The sequence below is a fragment of the Mytilus galloprovincialis genome, chromosome 14 (assembly GCF_965363235.1).
Source record: "Mytilus galloprovincialis chromosome 14, xbMytGall1.hap1.1, whole genome shotgun sequence".
NCBI classification, from domain to species: domain Eukaryota; kingdom Metazoa; phylum Mollusca; class Bivalvia; order Mytilida; family Mytilidae; genus Mytilus; species Mytilus galloprovincialis.
Window position 1 is genome coordinate 27,014,428 of NC_134851.1, and position 21,791 is coordinate 27,036,218.

At 31.1% G+C, this 21,791-nt stretch overlaps 2 long non-coding RNA genes across 2 annotated transcripts in view; both read left to right on the forward strand.

Annotated features, from left to right (window-relative positions):
* The window catches only part of LOC143058705 (uncharacterized), a 37,735-nt gene that overhangs the window by 2,824 nt on the left and 13,120 nt on the right, over nucleotides 1-21,791 (forward strand). The gene's annotated exons all lie outside the window — the stretch shown is intronic.
* On the forward strand, nucleotides 4,458-6,603 carry LOC143059115 (uncharacterized). The gene is made up of 2 exons (XR_012973390.1): nucleotides 4,458-4,944; nucleotides 5,940-6,603. It is a non-coding gene; the product is annotated as an uncharacterized LOC143059115 (long non-coding RNA).

The following is a 21,791-nucleotide window of genomic DNA, read 5'->3' on the forward strand; positions in this document are numbered from 1 at the left end:
AAGGTCAAAAGTATAAACATGCAGCAATAATATATCTAATTTCATAAGCATAAACATACAGCAATAATATATCTAAGGTCATAAGCATAAACATACAGCATTAATAATATATCTAAGGTCATAAGCAAGAGAAAATAAACAGGTCTTGTATAAGAATATTAACAGTATCTGGGACAAGTTTGCAATTCCGCTGAGTGCAAAAGTTGTCACCTTAATTTTTGGAGTTCTTGTATAAGAATATTAACAGTATCCGGGACAAGTTTGCAATTCCGCTGATTGCAAAAGTTGTCACCTTAATTTTTGGAGTTAAGTCAAAATGAAGTTGATAACTTGATTGGTATTGGTTCTCTGATATTTGTCCTAAAAATGTTTGGCTCTAGCACCACTGTTGAAAAAGTAATGCCCCTTTTTTCAACAATTTCCTCAGAGGAAAAAGAGTTTTCCTCAAAGGAAAAAGATTTCCCTTAGGGAATTTGCTGCATAATTATTTCCTTTGAGGAAATTCTTTTTCTTTTGAGGAAATTTGCCGCTTCAAATTTTCCTTTGAGGAAATTTCCTCTAAGGAAATCATTGTTCTTCAAATTTCCTCTAAGGAAATTTCTGAACATCAAATTTCCCTTAAGGAAATGTTTTTCCTCTATAAAAATTTCATAACAGTACAAACATTGACAAACAGTATAAATATATTTTCTCCTAGACTGAATTATTGATCATGTTGATACAAAAGATTATATAAAATAAACACTTTTCATGTCAAATTAACTTGTCTTCTGTTTCAGCTGCTGTGTATAATTATTCTACCCCCTACATAACAGTTCAGTGCATAAATAATTCCATTCACACGACATCTTCCTTCAATTGGTTGAATAAATTTTGGCAACTTGTTCTTCAAACATCTTCTCTGTATATTTGATATGATGGAGAGCCATGTACATAATATTATGTACATGAATGGATAACGCATGTGTTTATTTCGACAACAAACATGACAAAGATACTATTTTTTTTCTTAATTTCTCCATAATCCATCAGTGAATATGTAGGTTGTTACATTTTACACCATTGTGTCCTTGTGCATCTTTGATAGTACTCCATTTTGTTTATAGCAATTTTGTAGAATTTTTTCTATTTCTTTTTCCAGAAAAACACACAATTGAGTTTATTTCACATTAATTAATCCAATTAGCACATTATGTAGAAAAGTATTAACAAATAAGTTTCCTCTTCAGTATAGACTTGCATGACCTGACGATGATCATAAAAACCAAGATATCTGACCTATAAATACACAAAATAAAATAAAAAAGTTATAAACATGATAAATGGAGAAAAAAACAGCAATATAAATATGCTTATTTTATCATGTTTTAATTAAAGTCATAAGAAACCTCAAATTAAAAAAAAATATGTATAATAATTATGTTTTTTATAACTAAATGGATAGTTTTCATTATGCAACTTAAGTACATATACTTTTTTCTGAGGAAAATTCTTTAATTTGTCCACATTTAGAAGAAGTTTACTTATTTTTAATTGCTTGCTTCCAGGAAGCAATTCGCCGATACATATTTTCCATATACATAGTGACCCGAGCGTAACCCTCCTCGTAAAAATCCGGTGACCACAATATGCAAGGATCTGTCATTGAAATAAACAAATAGCTGATTATACATGTTAAACACGTGCTCAATACCCATGCTTTTTGTGATTTGTTTACTATAAGGTGGCAATCGGTAAAACTCAGCTTCAAAACACGGCATTTAATGAGCAGCATTATTTGTTAAATCATAACAAACAGAGAGAAAAAAAAATTGACGATTTATATGATATACTTGTGAAAATAATGATAAAATCGTGCACAGAGGACTAACACTAGTAGCCAGATTTAAGTCTGAAACGGTCATTTTGGTCTGATCAAGTCTTAATCGACTTAATTTACCGCTAGAGAAAAACGTTAAGACCTGTTTAGACACTCAGACTCTGTTAAGATATATTGTGTTCAGTCAGATCAGTCGTGTCAAGATAAATAAGACAGATTCGTCTAGCATCCAAATAAGACTTGATTAGATCACGTTCAGATTAAATAAGACCAAAGGTGAACAACTTGTCTAGTTGCAGTAAGATCGTGTTCAGTTGTGTTAAGATTTTAAATATTTTGAATAAAACGGGCGACACTTTATCTGTTTTTATCAGGGGTTACTCCCCCTTTATGAATATAATCTCTATATCTTGGATGATATTCTTTTGTGATCTTTTAATATGACTGTATATCTATTTAATTAAATAAAGTATGCAAACTTTAAAAACAATTCATTTATTTCCGATAGAATCTTTAACATTTCATTGGTTATATGAGAAAAGATTAATTGTTGTAACCGGAAAATTTGTCATAAAAACTTTACAGTCTCACATAAAGTAGTCCTGTATGTATGCATTCCGCCTCTAAAGATATAATGATCAGTATTAAATATATCTCAAAGATGTTCTTAAACATTTTTTGTTTCTAATGTAGAGTAATAGTTCTTATCTATATTTGGTCAAGAAACGTATATTTTAAGTATATGATTTACTTTTTATTTTAAAATTGTACACAGATGACAGATGCTTGGTGAAAGTTATTTACATTTTAATAAACGGATTATTTAAGCAGTCAACCGAAACGGATGAGCATAAACTACCTAAATAATTACGCATTCGTGTCACTGGACGTATAATGAATGAAGTTCCACGTTTTATCTTTAATATAAGATGTATAAGGTTAAACCGGGTTAAATTATTACATTTACAAATAAAACATTATTTTATATTTTTTTTAATAAATGCAACAATTATATTAGCTTTTTTTTTAAATTTAATTGACAGTTTATATTGACCATTATATACATATAAAGACCGATGTCGATAACTCATTTGAATTTTTTTTTCGCCATTTTTTTTTAGCACGAATTAAATACAAGAGTAAATCATATCATAGAAAAATACCAAACAACGTTAGTTAAGACACGATTGATAAAATCTAATGTACGGTTTATATTTCTGTTTCGTATCAGATATTTTGAAGCACCAGTGTTACTACTCATTTTGAAAAACAGTGAGACGCTTACTTGCTATTTCGAAATTGACCAAAAAGCTATAAAATAACGTAGCGAAATGACCGTATTTATAGATTAGACTTTTGTTTTTCATTTTTAATTGTTTTACACTTGTCGTTTTAGGGACCGCTATAGCTTGCTGTTCGATGAGGGTCAAAGCTCCGTGTTGAGGTCGTACTTTTGACCTCTTTTAAATTATACCATGTGACTTGAATGATGGAGAGTTGTTTCATTGACACACATACCACATCTTCTTATTTATATTAACTGGGAGCAGTTTACAACATTTTCATTTAGATAAAAAAAAATATATAAAAATTCAATAAATCAAATGGATTTGTACCATATTGTTACATTCAAAATTCTTTAATTTTGATTGATAGTATACATTATACGTATTGCATTGCTTCAAAAATAATGTCCAGGGTCAAATATTACACATCGATGGCCACTTAGATTAGTTACTTTATAGAAATTCATTTCCTTGGATGAAAGGGGAGAGATCCGTTTGCGCCAAAAATGCGTCCTTTTGCGCCACAACTTTTTTTCTCTAATGCTACGTTTGCGCCACCTGTTTAAAAATTACATGGTATCAATTGCGCCAAACATAAAATATACGATTGCGCCAATTTAAAGAAAAACATTCCTTAAACACAGAAATTTTTTTCTATTACAGTTTCCTGATTAAGAAGGCAAAAGGCAATCTAAAAGTGGAATATAAATTAAATGTCCATTCCTGAATCCATGTATTGTATGCAAAAACATCTTCTGCCCCGCATACAAAGAAATTTCAAGTTAGCTTCACAACCCAGAATAACAATGCCACTGTCAATATCATTTACTAAAACAAACTCTTCTTCTTTATTTGTGATCACTATACATCACTTAAATTTTTTGAAATTCTACTGATCTTTTTGGTTGGGCAGGGAACAGTTATCTTCTCTCTCTGTACATAGACTGTCTTATGCACTTCAAGTCATTTTTCTGTAGATGTTCCTCTTCATGATGGAATAGCTCCAAACATATGATCTTAGCTGGTCTTTCGGATATATTTTCTGTAGCTTTTCTTTTGCATGCTGTTCGTAGTATTCGACGCTCTAACTTGTGTGTGTCTGTCTCATGTGTATGTGAAAGACTTCCCCTCAGACAAAAATGATACTAAATATATATTAATCTTTAATATGTACGATCAATATATGTTCAGGTAAATTGGCGCAAATGAGTTCCGAAAACTGGCGCAATTGATACATTTGAAGAAAAAAAAAATTGGCGCAAATGATACCCCTGAAAAACAGTAATTGGCGCAAAAGGAGTGTTGCCGGATGAAAGTACACGCTAGTATTTTGTCCTTTAAAGTTAGTCTGTCTGTTTAATATTTCAGTTTAAGGAGAATTCTTCGTCATTTGCAAATAGACAAAAAAAAAAGTAAAAAAAAATTTGCTTACGATTGCATTCAGGCAGAGAGAAATATGTTTTATTTTATTTCAGATGATTTAGAACAGATATAAAAATATTCTTAATCTTTTACAATCTACAAATATAATTTGATAATGTTTTTTATACACACGGTATATAAAATGCTTGTAGTATTCCGTTACTGGTTGTACGCTCATATTTAAATACCTTTCTGTTTAATAAGAAAGTGAAAAAACAGTTATTGGAATTCACCTGAAAAAGAGTAAACGAATAGCGGCTATCTAAATTATTTTTCAAATATCGAATAAACACATAAATCGGCCACGCTTGCAATTTGTTTTTTACTGACAGGTGTCTGCTGGTATTCGATTGGACATCAGTATCAATGTAGGCGTAACAACCTATCATATTTATCCAATCAGCTGTCTTGTATAAGGTAAAATTTATTTGATGACATACGGTCCACATAGTTTAGTTTTTTTTTTAAGTTGATTGCAATAAAAATTATTCATACACTCTAAAACAAACAATATCCTGCCCAAAAATGACTTACAAGACACTATATTATACTTTTAAAAATAACTATATTAAATTACAAATTAAGACAGCGTAAAAATAAAATAATAACATTAATACAATTACAGTACTATTTAACGGTAGATCTCAGATTTAACGGGGACTATTATGCTATTAGAATGATAGTCCCAGCAAGTTAACAAATTGATCATCAAAAGGACGGTTGTGTTTATTTACTTGTGCACTCTATTGTGGGACCTCGTGTCATCATGAATGATACATTTTATTGTGTATTTAAATTGATTAAGGAATAACGCAAGATTGCAGAGAAACATTTGGGGTTAATAACAAATCTATGGTAGTCTCTTCTTCTTTACTCGCAAAGTATTCGACTAAATCATGTTTTATTAATGAAAATTGCTCATTGCTGGCGAATGTTAAACATTGATCTCTAAGTTTTCAATTGTTTAGTTGTTAGGTTACTGTCTGATCTCGCAAACCTGATATTTTATGGTCATTATTGTTTGCATCCAATTGCACCAATGCATTAAAAAGATATAAACGCGACACCGTACGTTATTTTACATAAACTATTAGTATTTTCTTTCTTTAACGAAATACGAAACCACTTCTCGCAATTCGCTTTGGGGTTATTGCGCTTGTCTTTTGACAAAAAATAGCCTTGTTTCAAAAACAAAACGTATAAGAGTAATATTTAAAACTGAACTAGAGTGAAGAGATAGGAAGTTGGAATTTCGAATTTTAATTGAATGTTCTAAATCTTAGTGTATTTCTGATATATGATTGTACAGACTCAAACATATCTTTGTTTTTCTGAAATAGATAGATAGATAGATACTTTATTCTCTAAAAACTAAATACAAGTTTTCAGAGAAACATACATTATAATTACAGATACAATAGTTGAAAGGAAAGGTCACCGTCACCAGCCAATGAAAGCAAAATGGATATAGTAGATCTTTCTAATTTTGAAAACAATATTTCTCTTGCTTCGTTGATAAAAGGGCACTTAAGAAATAGTGAATACTATCCTCAACAGGATGACCACAGCTGCTTGCGGGATTGGGTTTAATATTGATAAGGTTTATATCTGCATTTGAATAAATGTACCATATTTCTCAACTGCACTGGTATTAAACTGGTAACCGTAACTGGAATTACGACTATCCCAATATGGCGACGGCAGATATATGTAAAATTTTTACAGCCATTTTTTCTCAAATGTAGCATGTTTTTGTCAAAAGTTACTCAGCTGCAAGGTTTTTCTATACCATTACATCATATTTGAATCGTAACGGTGCACTGGAATTGTCTAAGCGCTTTGAACATTGCCGTTGACAAATTTTGCCAACATCTGTTACAGAAGAAGGTTGTCAAAGTTGAGAAAAACGCTTGGTACTTTTATATACTTTGTGGAAAGATAGAAAAACACTATAATTTTCGTCAGAACTCAAAGACTCGTCACCATAGAACAATACATAAATTGTAACATTGACAACAAAACATTGATTTCATTTATCATTGTAAGCCTTTGTGAATAAAAATTGTTATAATATAATAGATGAATAATGATTGTTTGATATGTCCCATTGTTTACTGAATATTTTTAAGATCAATAATTTAAAATTTGTATACCAAACTTTTAAAATTTTACTCGGCGTTTATAAATAGCATTGAAAGTACAACATCTTATAAACGATAATCATTGATAAATGTAAATGAGCCACTCTTTCTCATGTTGAGATGGAATATGTTCGTTATTTGATTTAACGAGTTTAACAATCAAAACCCCTGAAATATCGTCTCATGACAAGAACGAAAAATGGCGAAACAGAACTTCCAACAGCGGACAAGGATTTCTTATTATACAATATTCTTTCAATGGATGTTTTAAATGCAATGTAGAACGTATCAATTAAGACATTTCGTATCCATTTTGAAATATGAAGTTACATGCATGAAGAAGTTTGTCTGACGTATAAAAATTGAAATAAAGCATGACGGGAGTTAAGAGAAAAAAGGCAGTATGGCCATCTTGCGAAATAGAAAAGTCATGATGACTTAATGAAAAACAAGTCAGAATAAATTAATAACTAAGAAATGCAGGACAGAATAGAGTGTAAAATTAAAAAAAAAGCAGGACTACATTTACATTGAGATATCATTGAAGAGGGGCGTACATCCTCTACGCCCCCTCTGAATCTGCCACTGGATATCTAGTTTCGCTGAAAAAGAATGAATTTGCGCAACAACTTAATTACGCCAATTCTTATTTTACATGCTTTATTGTAAAAACTGCAGCATTCATTTGCGCCAATAAAACAACCATTTAATTGCGCAAATATTATAGACTTGTTTTCAGATGTTTGTTCTTAGTGCATTGATGAGGTCCTTTCCGGTATTGACAGGTACAAGCAAAGGGTCTCCTTAGTGCACTTATAACAAAATAGTGCACTTAGGACCTGATGGGGTGATAGAACTGACACAAAAACATGACATAAAATGGAGACTTTCTTAAAGTACTTAATTTCAAATTTTATAATCATATCTTTAGTAATTATATTTAGTTATTTAACAGTTGAAGTCAGTATTCTAATGTAACATGTACGTGCAAATAAGTAAATCGTTTCGAGGTAAATATGACACAACTAATAAAATGGAAAATGGAAATGGGGAATGTGTAAAGTTCCATTTATTGGCGCAATTCATATTATAAAAAAGAAAGAAGAGATGGGCGCGATTCAAACCTTTACAATTTGACAAATTACAACTGACCGTTTTGACAAACCAGTAAATTCTTCGTCCGGGGATATGCAGCTGACATTAATCTTCCTTCAGTAACTTTACAATACCCAGCCGTGTCATTTCCGTATATTGTACATGTAGATAGCACGTGTGATACAAGTATATACACCAGAAATACCCATTCAAGTGTTTTTTATTTTTAGAAGAACTCCATATCGGGTAACATTAAATATACATACACATAAAATTACAATTGAAAAAAAAAATGTTAATAACAAGTTCAAATGTTGTTTTTATTAAATGCACCTACAACATGTAAGTACGTATTTGTAAACTTATGTTGTTACTTTATTTCATATAAATTTTATTTTTCTCGTTGTGTTGCTTGTCCATTAATTGACGTTTACGCTATATTTTTTGTTCGGTATTTGTGAAAACCTTCTCATCTATCAATTTCACAAGAAATATAAAATAGTCGTAAGTCATGAACACTGAAGTTTAACTTGTTATCAATTTTTCGTATACGCTAAAAGATAGAATTAAATGAAACACTTTAAAGCTGTTTAAATCATGCAGTGAATTTTCAAAAATATAGTTTTGAAAAACCGGTTATTTTTGTTTAATACTTTTTCTGTCCCTTTTCTTGAAAATTAGGACGCGTGTCACTGGTAAATATAGAGCTAGTCAACTATGAATAATCACAAACAACAATTTTTTGAATCTTTTATCATTTGTTCTGTTAAATCAAAGACATGACTAGAACATGTATTTTATTATCCGGGATAAATTATTCACAATAATAAAGACATAAGGGATGATTTAGAAATGGCATGTTGTGTATACACCTATCTATTGGTGAACACTTATATGTTGCCCACTAGCCGTCCTTGGTGTGGTCACGTTTCTCCAACATTTGGTAATTAGACTAAAACAGCACTAGGGATTATGGGGTCCTCTTAAGGACTGGATCTTGATATCTACCTGTAATTCACATGTTCTTGACCGAAATATTGTTAAAAAGGTATATATTTTTTAAAGAAATAAATATTTTTTAATAGTCTCCCAAAATTGTAAAAGTCCATATAGTCTAACACAGTGATGTAATTTTTTATTTTATATGTGCATGGTATGATAGACAATGAGACAACTCTCTACAAGAGACCAAATGAAATAGAAGTTAACAATTATACATAAAAAAGAAGATGTGGTATGATTGCCAATGAGACAACTATTCGCAAGAGACCAAATGACACAGACATTAACAAATATAGATCACCGTACGGCCTTTAACAATGAGCAAAGTCATACCGCATAGTCAGCTTTAAAAGGACCCGAGAAAACAAATGTTTAACAATTCAAACGAGAAATATAACGGCCTATTTTATGTACAGTATAATGAACGAAAAACGAATATATTACACAGCAACGACAACCACCGAATTACAGGCTCCAACACTCCCCCTTATCTTGAGACATTGGTGCAACAGAACAATAAAAGAACTGTACAAAAACATACATAAACAAGCAACAAATAATCTAAGACTAAATTATCAATCACTACACATCCAGTATCCGTTACCGTACGGACGGAAGCAATTTTTTGCTTTTTTTCATAATTTTGTTCTCTATTTTTCATAATAATGTATTATAGATTACAATGTTGCGATCTTGAATAAAAATTAACATTTAATATTTTGAGAGCTATTAAGAATTTATATATCTTGAGTCATTAATCTTATATAAAAGTACAAAACGCAGCTTATTATCACCTATACAGTTTAATTCAAAATTCTTAGTCAACTTGTCCAAAGTTTAAGTAACAAATCGAAAATACTAGTAGTGCACAATATTCACCAAGCCAGTTCCCACAGTTCAACACTATATAGATCATGACGCGACGTGATGTACCCAATTTGTATCAGCTCCGTTTTCGAGGAAAAAGTGAACAGATATACGACTGACTATTTCATCTGCCAAGACAGCATACCACGAAAACTGGCTTCGGCTCTAGTGATATACAGACAGAACGACTAGGTAGATATATGGTTCTTCGCACTAGAAGACAATCGCTTTTGGTGACTTTTTACATAAATAAAACTTTGCTGTTTTGCATCGGTTTAGATTTAAACATCTACATGTAACAGAAATACAAAAATATATCAAGTAATGGAATAAATTACTAAAATGAGGTACAGTCAGTGAACATGTTACTTTCAATAAAAAAATATCTTTTAAAAAAAATAATTTCGAGATTATTTCTTCATAATTTTTTATGAAATTTTCAGTTTGATTAGAATTTTCCTTGTTTATTTAAGGATTTTTTTGTTGAATAACCTTTTTAATTTTGTAAATCAAATACGGCGGATGAAAATAATTACGTAACCGTTTCTGGTTATACTCGACCAAAAATATATGGTTTGTTAATGTTTTGATATAAATATTTTTTAACAATATCCCCCTTTTTACAATATTTGAGTTGAGACCTGATATAGGTGAATTACAGGTAATTATCACGATGCCAGTCCTTATGAGGACCCCCTAATCCCTTATGTTGTTTTAGTCTAATTATCAAATGTTGGAGAAACGTGACTATGTGATTTTTGTTGTTTGGTTGCGAGTGTCTCGTTGTCGTTCAACCCACTATGATCTCCTACAGTTTCAATATATATTTTTCTTAAGACTTTGCTCAGAGGAAAGTAATAGAATAGGTTTGGATATACATTTTAAATCCCCAACATTTTATTTTAAACTATTAATTTTGAAGACGTGTGTTATCTAAACGAAGTCTAAATGGTCACCAAATCACCTGTTTATTGTCTGTTTGGGTTTATTATTTTAAGCATAAAGTTTATAAATCCATCTCTGAACACACATTATACATGTATAGCATTAAGTCAAAGTAAACATTAAACTTATGAATGGCGGAAAAGAAATATCTGAAAAAGATAGATGGATGTTGGATGTGTACGGATTGATAGTTTAGTCTTAGTTACATGATTTTTTTATTAGTTGTTAGTGACTTTGAACTAGCTGTCAGATAACTGCGAATACTCTCAGATTTGTTCATTGTGTCTTTTTGTGTCGGGATGTATAAGTACCGGGCCGCGTCCACTTGTATTTTTGTCCATCTGATGAGTTAAGCCTTTTTCATCTGATTTTTATAGTTCGTTCTTATGTTGTACTGTTATACCACTGTCCTAGGTTAGGTGGAGGGTGGGGATCCCGCTAACATGTTTAACCCCGCCACATAATTTATGTATGTGCCTGTCCCAAGTCAGGAGCCTGTAATTCAGTGGTTGTCATTTGTTTATGTGTTACATATTTGTTTTTCGTTCATTTTTTACATAAATAAGGCCGTTAGTTTTCTCGTTTGAATTGTTTTACATTGTCTTATCGGGGCCTCTTATAGCTCACTATGCGGTATGGGCTTTGCTCATTGTTGAAGGCCGTACGGTGACCTATAGTTGTTAATGTCTGTGTCATTTTGGTCTTTTGTGGATAGTTGTTTCATTGGCAATCATACCACATCTTCTTTTTTATACTATCAGTACACTATTCTATCAACATGTGTTTGGTGTCCATTTTACAATATATTGTTTAAGAATTTAGTGTTTTCTTATTCATTCTGACATCTGTGTCCATGGCTGTTAACAAGAAATTGCGAAGACGTTATGCTTATCTGTTCACCTTTAAAAATGATTTTTCAACAGAATATTATATCTATAAAATTGTTTAATTTTTTGTTTTTCTTTGCGAAAACAAAATGGCCCTCAAGCTAAATGTCATCGTCATCGGCATGTATAATAGAAGACGATAAACACTTTAGAATATACACCACCTGCTGGATCTTTTTACCTGAGCACATATCTCGTTACGTAACAAGTATGAATGTAAAATTCTCGATATGGTACATGTATATTCAGCCGAATATACACAGTATCTCTGGACTGGGGTATTTAAGATATTTTGATCTGATAATGAAACATGTAAATATATTTGTGCTTTATGTAAAAAAAAAAATGCATTTAACCATTTTATTTTTAAAACTTCTTTAAAATAAGTTGACTTTGAGCATATATTAGGTGAATATTAGATTAAATTTGGGAAGTCGTGTATATCCCATTTGTCAAGTGAGAAATAAAAAAAATATCAGCTGGGTTTAAGAGTTGCAAATATTAACAAATTAAATTTATTTTTTATTAGTGTTCCTCAATAGTGTTTGCTGAATATATGTTTTCTCGAATGCCGAAAAGTGAAGAGTTTTTAATACGTGTAAATCCCGAATTCACACAAACGACGTTTATAAATGGTCTGTTCAAGAGTTAAGTTACACTTTTCAAAATATTTCAGACACGTAAATAATATAGGTTATTAGTGCTAGCTTCACAAAGAAAATATCCACTGACATGCATAATATCTAATGTCATGGGCCACGCATGGACTGGACTGTCTTTTTTATAGGGATGCCCATGTGGCACATCAAAGATAATAAGATTGATTTAACCATTGTACTTTAGAATTGCAACAAATCTTAAATTCTGAAAATCACTTGAATACATTAACCTGTTATCTTGTCGACTTTACAGCTTATTTCCTAATGCTTGTAGAGTAAAATTTTGATAGGCTTGCTTGCTCTGTTGGTATAAACATGAATTCAAGCTTTGTAAATAACATTGACATCTTCAAACAATGTAGAGGCACATTTTAATCTGTACATATTATATTTAAATTTGATTGGATATTATCCCAATTACAATTGTAAAATATACAAACTAAGCAATCAAGCTAACAAAAGTCTCGCTTTACATGCATTGGGAAATTAGATGTAAAACTAACATACAGATAGCCGTTATATCCTGAGAAGAGATCACGATGAAATTTGAAAGTTAAACAAATCTTATAGTTTTCACGGGAACGAATATTTTGTTTAAACGTTGTAGTGATCAGCTCATCAATGACGTAATTTAAAAAATAAGACGACAAGGTCGAAAATAGTCATAGACGTCTTATAGCAAATAAACTCATCAAAGATACCAGGACTAAATTTTGTATATACGCCAGACGCGCGTTTCGTCTACAAAAGACTCATCAATGACGCTCAAATCCAAAAAAGTTAAAAAGGCCAAATAAAGTACGAAGTTGAAGAGCATTGAGGACCAAAATTCCTAAAGGTTTTGCCAAATACAGCTAAGGTAATCTATGCCTGAGGTAGAAAAGCAATTATAGGCAACAATACGGCCTTCGATAACGAGAAAAACATTGCCATATAGTCGACCGATCATTAAAAGGCCCCAACATAAAAATGTGATTTTTATTAAACAGAGTGAATTCATATAAGCTTACAGAAAAACCAAAAAGTCAGTTATAAATAAAAATACGGATAAACAATTCTTTTTTTTCCAGCTATCTTATGATCAAAAACAAGCTTCTGTCCTAGTTTAGTAGAAATCCAGGATAGTTTAAGAAAGTTATTATAGTTTCAAACACTTTAACCACAAAGTGAATATTTGTGGTTTGTGGATCGCTATGTCTCGCTTTTGCAACAAAAGTAGCAGGCTCAACAAAAATGTAATAAACTGTTATACTTTGCGAAACATGTGTATCTTCTATGTCAGTATGTGTTGGTAAACAAACTCTATACATTTTTTACTATTTTAAAATATCTTTATAAAATATTACTAGAAAACTTAAAAAAGTGATCTCACGGAACAAGCAAACGAAATTAAAAGAAACAAAAATAAGTAGAAAATACACTTTTACATAGAAGTAAAAACTATAGCAGACAGAAAAGCGAAATAGATACGGCAGTAATAACTATACCATAAAAAATAAGAACAACATAAAATAACATAATATATACATTTTTAATAAGTATACTAGTCTATTCAAAACGGGTCATGGTTGAACGAAAATGAATTTCTATAGATTACAATCAACTGAGTGTGGCGCGTGTCGATAGAACATTAAATAACTTTCTAATTACTTAAGATATGATTATAAAACTTGAAATTATTTATTTCTAAAACGTTAACTTAGTTATGCAATGTCCTTGGTGTCAATTTTATCATTCCATCAGGTCCTTAGTGCAATTTTTTGTTCTTTGCACTAAAGGGGTCTTTTGCGGTATTTCTACGGACCCCCAAAAATAGATTTAAAGAACAAAACGTTATTATATGAATTGGGTTTTTTTTTCGGAAAATGTTTCTTTTGGCAAATATTTGAAAAAAAATCTCAACTTTTACATATTCAATACATTTTAGGTAAACACCTAGAGTTACAAATATACGACCATACATTTTTGATAGAAAAAAATGCATTTTCGATATCGTTTATCTTTTTAATAACTATACTAAATTTGCGGTTTTGTGACATGAGCATGTAGTTTAAACAATGTCGTCAATAGTGTTAGAAAGAAGATATCAAAAATGATTTAGAACCTTATACTACACATACGGAGGTACATGTATGATACCATGACAGGTGCACGTATGATATAACTGTGAAATAGCCATTGTAATTGCCACGTTATTTTATGGATCGTTGATTTTATTACCTTTGGATTATTGGCACGTGCCATCGAACTTAATCTTTATAGACCGAATATTACGCATACATACGTTACTTTTACAGTTTAGAAGGAGAAGACGAAGAAGAATTATTTATAATAGTGCAATCTGAAAAAACAAATAAATACATATTTTATATCAAATAAGTTTTTTATTCAAATGAAAGAAAGGATAAGCGCATTTACAAAAAGATGTACTAAGACATATACTCGATGCTGAACTTAAAATTAGGTTATATTGTTTTAATCTATGAGGATCTGGAGGGGGGTCCTTCATTTCTGTATTCTTTAATGTTTAGTAGGCAGGGTTTTTTCTTTATACTTTTTGTCTATTATTATCAATTCGTTATATTCAAGCACCTTATTATTCTCCATTCTTTATATTTTTTTCCATTTTCTCTATTATTCATATTTATAGCCGATCATTCTCTTTTCTGTAAAACCTATCGACATCCTTCTCTTTCCGATGGTATGTTATTTATAGTTTTAACACTCTCACTTCACGGCCTTAGAGCAGTTTCAGAAGCTTAGTTCAAACGGAGACATGGTTCCCTGATGCGGCCTGATGAGGATAACGAAATTAACGATATATATTATCTGACATATAAAATACTTGTATTTTGCGTTGATCGTTCCAGATGAAGTATAATCCAGAAACATGATTTGGACGTATGAAATTTATAAGATGTTGTTGTCACTCTTTTGTTAGTATTACGTCCAAAATTTGCAATTACTTTTTTCAAAGAATAAGTAGATAAATACATAAATTAACACCAGAAAATAAAAAAAAAATAAATAAAATCAGAAACAGTTATTGGCGAATAATTTATTTCTACAACAAAACAAGCTAACAAAACTGCATAATATATAATTTATTCTCTTACACCTTAAACAAAGACCAACAGAAATAAAAAGCCAACGAATGATTTTATGTTTAATAATTCAAAATAATATACATTTTTTATTCTAGCATTTATAATACAATGTATCATCCACATAAAGGGGCGTAACTCCTAATATCATTCTAACACACTAAACGGATCTTAACCCGATCTGAAAGTTTTGAAAGATACTTTTTATGATTGGTCTTAATTTGTCCAAAACAGTCTTAACAGACTTGATTGAACGCTAGAGCCTTCCATCTTGATTAACTTGACATGACTGAACAGACTTGACATAACATATCTGAACAGTGTCTTAAAATCTGAAAAGTCTCAACGTATTTCTCTAGCGGTAAATTAAGTCAATCAAGACTTGATCAGACCAAAATGACCGTTTCAGACTTTAATCTGGCTACTAGTGTAAGTTTATGATGTATACATGCATTGGTTCAAAAGTTGGACAAACTTTATTTTTCATCACTCACTCGTTTCATATGACTTTAACATTTGAGAAACTTTCATTTGATATTCTTACTTGTCATGCTTTATATGAGTTCTCTTATTTCAGTGCTTTGTGTCCAAGATTTAATATTCGTTGTTTAGTGCCTTGCAGTGATATTTAAAGTTTAGCCACTTACAAAAGTTGTTATAGAATGTTCATATGCTGTGTTATTTGAACCACTGTCCTATATTATGGTCAGGTAAGAGGTTGAGTGCTCACAGACATGATATTTTTTTATTAATTGTTATTGTTTTTGAACATGTTGAACTAAATTGGATTGTTTAAATCTTTTCATGTTGGGATCTTTATTGGCTGACCTATAAAGGAAGTGTTGTCTCATTATTGAAGGCCAGCCCATCATTGGCCTTTAATTTCTTGCATCCACTTCTTTGAACTCTGGTGGATAAGTCACTCATTTACCATACCACATCTTCTTCTTTTTATAAGAGTCATCATTCAAAGGCAATTACTTTTATCATGTTTATTACTGTAATTCAGAAATTATCCAGAGGTTTTTAGTAATGCGATTAATGTGACTGGGTGAGTATGGCAAAAATAAGAAATCATATTTTGATAACAGAAACATATATATATCATGTATATATAATTGATGCAGATTTTTTTTGTAATCATGGTAATCACAATAAGTTGTCCATTCCCTGAAAAATCACAATAATAAATGCAAGCAATAATTTCTGAATTTACAGTATATAGAAGTGGTCTTACCATTTAGGCCTTGTTGTATTCTGTTTATCTTGTTTTGTCTCTCATTTCTATTGAAACTGTTTATATTTTTCATTATTTTTCTATATTTCTTGTCCTATAAAACATAAAAAGGGTAAAAACTATTATTAAACATCAGTATTTTCTTTATATACAATAATATTTAATAAGAATGGAATATTTGTGCTATTTCATTTAACAAACTTTTTGTCAGTCATGACTTTCAAAGACTTTCACCCTGGTCAATAGTTTAAAAAACAAACATTCCCATACTTTTTCTTGGTGTTCGTACTAATTTTTCATTGGACAACAAAAACATGATTCAACTATTCTTCTATGATTTGTTTTGCTTGACTACGTTAAACTCTGAAATATTGTTTACAGTATAATCTGTATGTGTCTCACTCGTCAAAATTTCAAATTAATATATAAATAACCAATAAGAATACTATGCATGGCTCAGCTTGATACAAACGTACACTTTAAACCCTGAACAGTTGGTGCAAGTATGGACACAACATTCAATTCAAACTTTTCTACATTGGTTAGAGGTATAGGGGGAGGTTGAGATCTCACAAACATGTTTAACCCCGCCGCATTTTGCGCCTGTCCCAAGTCAGGAGCCTCTGGCCTTTGTAAGTCTGGTTTTATTTTAATTTTAGTTTCTTGTGTACACTTTGGCAATTAGTATGGCATTCATTATCACTGAACTAGTATATATTTGTTTAGGGGCCAGCTGAAGGAAATTCCGGGTGTGGGAATTTCTTGCTACATTGAAGACCTGTTAGTGACCTTCTGTTGTTGTTTTTTTATTTGGTCGGGTTGTTGTCTCTTTGACAAATTCCCCATTTCCATTCTCAATTTTATGGATACAACTCTGAATTGTAAATTTGGATTGTGATTCAATAGTTGATGCAGTATAGGTTTCTGACATTGAATGAATGTGTTCCAAGTACTTAAAAATTTTAAATTGACGATTAACCTCTAAAATGGTCCAATATTCAAAATCTTAATACATGGTTAGATGCAGCATATCAACATGATCAAAGAACCTAAATAATTCATTATTTGATGAAATCAAATAAAGTTCAATTTTGGACCCTTTAGATCTCAATGTGGACCAATTTGTTAACGGGCCAAAATATCAAAAATCTAAATGAATGGTTAGATTCAGCATATCAAAGAACCCCATATATTCATTTTTTTTTAAATCAAACAAAGTAAAATATTGGACCCCAATTTGGACCAACTTGAAATTTGGGCCCATACTAAAAATCTAAGTAAATATTCAGATTCAGCATATTAACATGATTAAAGAACACCAAGAATTTAAATATTATTAAAATCAAAATAAGTTTAATTTTGGACCCTTTGAACCTTAAGATAGACCAATTTAAACAGGACCAAAAAACTAGGAATCTAAATACACAGTTAGATTTGGAATATATATATATATATATATATATCAAAGAACCCCAATAATTCAATTTTCTATAAATTCAAACAAAGTTTAATATTGGCCCCTTTTGGCCCCTAATTCATGTAATTTCTAAACTCTGGACAAAAACTCTGGTCACAAACCCTGTGTTTGAGTTTCATAGATTTCTGTTAACTTATACTAAAAGTAATTATGCGAAAACCAAGTGTCTTCGGACTACGACGACTACATGATAAAATTGAGAATGGGAATGGGGAATGTGTCAAAGACCCCCCTTTTTTGGACTATCAATGCATTTGAATGGGGACATGTAATTACCCCCCCCCCCCTTTTTTGTCCTGGGTTAGGAAACCCCTTTTGACTGGATCCGCCCCTGAAGGGTCTATCATTAAGTTTGACAACTTCAGACATACAAATGTACTACTTTACCAAAAAAATTGACACATTTCATCCAATTTAATTTCATTCTTTACTTGCTATTTCATCCATAATATTTTAAAGAAAGATATTTGGAAGGAGTATGATTTTAATTTGCAAGTTATACACTATCCAAACTAGAGACCTAATAGAGTAGATATATACTTGACTAAGGGAGCTACCATTTGATTTTTATGGGGGGGGGGGGGGCTAGGATGAAAACTTTTATCCTGCATTTTTTTTTAGCTGTAATCTCTGTCCTGCCTTTTTATTTTTCACTCTGTTCGTTCCTGCCTCTTTTTTTTTTAGTTTATCCTGACTTTTTTTACCTAAATTGTCGTCCTGACTTTTTTTTTTGCTAGTGTCTCATCCTGCCTTTTTTTTTCTCAAAACTCCTGTTCTGCCTATTTTTTTCAAATTTCATCCTAGCCCCCCAATAAAAATCAAATGGTAGCTCCCTAATTTAAATCAAACTTGGGGTGACTGGGGACAAAGATTTAAGGGAATAGATGACAGTTTACCTACAATGATCTAGCTTCATGGCAATGGCATACATTACAGACTACATCATGTACATGGTCATTCTTAATTGTGTTTAAACTTTGGGAGTTCATTTTTTTAATGTTTAAAGCTAACAATTTCAACTACATACATTTATCAAGATTTGATTCTACATTTATATATAATTGTGTATGTCACATGTATGTACATGATGTATTTTAATGTAAAGCATCTGAAAACTCATTAGCTGTTTCATATTTATTTCAGTTCTTCAAAAGGCAAATTTATATGAGCCTATGCCTGAAAACAGAGATTTCTTATTAAGGAGAAAGCCCCGCCCCCCCCTTTTTGGTGTGAAATATTTTGTTGATTATATAGGGAATCACTGAAGCATGACTGGAGCAAGCATCCCCCTCTGCCCCCCCCCCCCCCACCCCAAAAAAAAAATTAAATTAAAAAAAATGGAAATTTCTGGATCTGCCCATGTCAACCTTTCACTCAGGTCATTGGTGAAGAGTTGTCACACAAAATAAATGATATCAAATGTTCATATGTATATGTTTTAGCTCGTGTAGGTGTAAGGAGGCAACCATTTGATTTGTAGTGCGAAAAGGGAGAATAATCTTGCCTTGTAAAACTTGTGCAATAAATAAAAATTAATACATTTCCATTTAAAAATCTCATCCAGTGAAATAGATTATTATCTGTTTTCGAAATTATATGGAAGTACTTAGTAGTTCAGACCTCAGGTTCAGACGCATTGCAAGGCATTTTTTCTAAGGAGACGTGTAGACTCATTTAATTGGGGGAATGGAACCAATAAATTGATAGGATCCGATATGATCTTCCCAGTACGGAGCACCTATTTTTTTAGGTAATTATTATTAGTGTCGGTGATCTCACAAGTAAATCAAAGAAAATATTGCATGCAAATTAATAAGCAGAGAAGAGACAATTATCAACTTGTGTATTATTCATTTTCTCGCAGTTATTAACGGTAAATTAACTATATGTATATAATATATCCCAAAACAGGTGTTCGGTTCTAGTACTATATAATTTAGTAAAACTGCTATATTTTGGGGCCGAAAAGGGGTCTTACTGAACCTACTCCTTTATAAATCTTAAGTAGGAATGCGTGGGTTCCATTTCATGAGACATACACGGATTTTTTATAAAATAAATTTAAAAATTATAAATACAGTTTTCAATTCTTTCCCGGCATAGATAAAAAAAATATGAAAATAAATAATCTTTTGAAAATAATACGATATGGTTTAATTATTTCACTTCATTATAATGATAAATCCTTTAGATCTGAAATGTTTAATTAAAACGAATTTATCATTTTGATCTACCGATAAACTTTAAATTGAAGTCACATGGTCAGTTAAGTAACCTGATTAGTTGCATGGCTGATTACCATCTTACAGGTGACCCAGTAATTTTCCATATGACACTAGCGTGTACCCTCGGGGTGTGTATATATAACTGATTTTTTTGGGGAACATCCTGTCCACGTGTAATACTTAGCATATATTGCAACATTTGACATGAAACAAATTTTCTTTGTAGCATCGGAGGCAATTTCATGTTCAACCACACAAAAAATTTAAACAAAAAAAATATGATAAAATCATAAGAAAAAGAATAAGAAATACTAACAAATAAATTTGGCATTAATAAAACGGGGATTCGTGTATTCAAGAGCTTATTTTCAGTGGACAACAACAAATGGAAGTTTTTAACGACCTTGACTGGCTATAATATATATATAGCACTTGCACGATCGTTCCAGTGGACATATTTCATACCAGATTACTTATTCTTTTTATATATATGACAATTATTGTTCAATCTGATACACGTACCTATAATGTACAGTATTTTGAACAGCTTCAAATATATGGGGTCCGTAGTAATACCGCAAAGGACCTCCTTAGTGCACTAAGAACAAAAATGTGCACTAAGGACCTGATGGAATGATACAACTGTCACAAAGGACATGGCATATAAAAATAGACTTTGTAAAAATTCATAATTTTAAATTTTACAATTATACCTTTTTTAATTAGAAAGTTATCTAATGTGTATTCGACACGTGCCTCAAAAAATTGATTGTCACCTTTTTAGTGTAATAGGTGGAAATTCACGTTCGCTCAACCTTGACCCGTTCATAATCTGCTAGTATACTGTTTAAACATGTATGTATGGTATTTCAAATTGTTTTCTATTTTTTTCCCATTTGTTTGTTTCTGCCGTATTTATTCTGTCTGTTATAATTTTTACTTCTAAAGTAATAAAGTATTTTCAACTCTTCTCAGTTTGGGAATTTTTAATCCTTTTAATTTTAAAAAGACAAATAATTGTGAACACTTCACGGAAAAGTGAGGATTTATATTTGGTTGCTTAACGTCCAGTTGCCAATACTTCATTCATTTTTCTGATGTCAGGGACCATGCCTCACAGCAAGTTTTTATAAGGATAGAACATAGGCAAATGCAAATATATTCTATTGACTATATCTTTGCTGCTTTGGTCTTTGCATGTATAATGATTCATTATGTTTTATGGGATACTTAACTTCTGTTCTACAAATTTTATATTAAAATATATTCTGATTTTTCATTTTTAATGAGATTTTAGTTTCTGTTGATTAGAGGCAGTACAAAAAACATGTTTTAATCATAATTAAGGTGAACCCAGCCCCCCCCCCCCCCCCCCCCCCTGTCAACGTGACACCCAACCACACCGCTTGAAAATATTAAAATATTTTTTAATGTTATCTTTACTATATATTGAATAGGGTGACACGTTGTCGCTACATAATAACCAGATAAAATGGATCTTGTTTATACAAAAAATATTTCAAGATTGTGGTTCCTCAAACATATGGGAGTCACAAAATTTTGATAATAAAGAATGGTTAAAAACTGTCATAAAGCAGAGATTGCTAGATCAATATATTCAGAAC